General features: G+C 53.5%; 1 pseudogene; it reads right to left on the bottom strand.

Annotated features, from left to right (window-relative positions):
* Window positions 1-127: 127 nt before the first annotated feature.
* LOC145719736 (cytochrome c oxidase subunit 6B1 pseudogene) lies at window positions 128-396 on the bottom strand (annotated as a pseudogene).
* Between the last annotated feature and the right edge of the window lie 112 nt (window positions 397-508).

Here is a 508-nt window from a genome sequence, read left to right on the forward strand (position 1 = left end):
CAATGGGTATTTATTATTAGTTAAGCCATGATTCAGGATCCCAGGGTGGGGATCACCATGTACCCGGGTTCCCCTTCACTACCCTGGGAGAAGGATGGAGGGCAGAGGAGAGGAGGGTGGAGCCAGTTCACATCTTCCCAGGAAATGCGCCTTGCGTCTGGAGGTCGACCCGGGCTGACACCCAGCATGTGGGGCAGAGGGGCTTGTACACACGCCAGTACCATTCACACATGGAGATGTCATCCCCCTTCAGCCATCGCTGCCTTCTCACAGTGGTGGACACCCAGGTAGTTCTGCCAGCAACTCCTGGTTCGGTTCAGGTTGGGAAAGAGGCTATCAAAAGGGGAATCTGGTAGTTCTTGATTTTGGCCTTGATGTCTTCTGTCAGGGTGCTGACTGCTAAAGACACCCCTGAAGCAGCTCGCGGGTCAATGACATCCTCAGCAAAGACCTGCTTACACCTGTCTCTTTCAGAGTTCTCCTTCCTCCACTCTTTATAGACCGTTCT

This window comes from Leptonychotes weddellii, unplaced genomic scaffold, assembly GCF_054177405.1.
Source record: "Leptonychotes weddellii isolate Sample4059 unplaced genomic scaffold, ASM5417740v2 HiC_scaffold_68178, whole genome shotgun sequence".
Classification (NCBI taxonomy): Eukaryota; Metazoa; Chordata; class Mammalia; order Carnivora; family Phocidae; genus Leptonychotes; species Leptonychotes weddellii.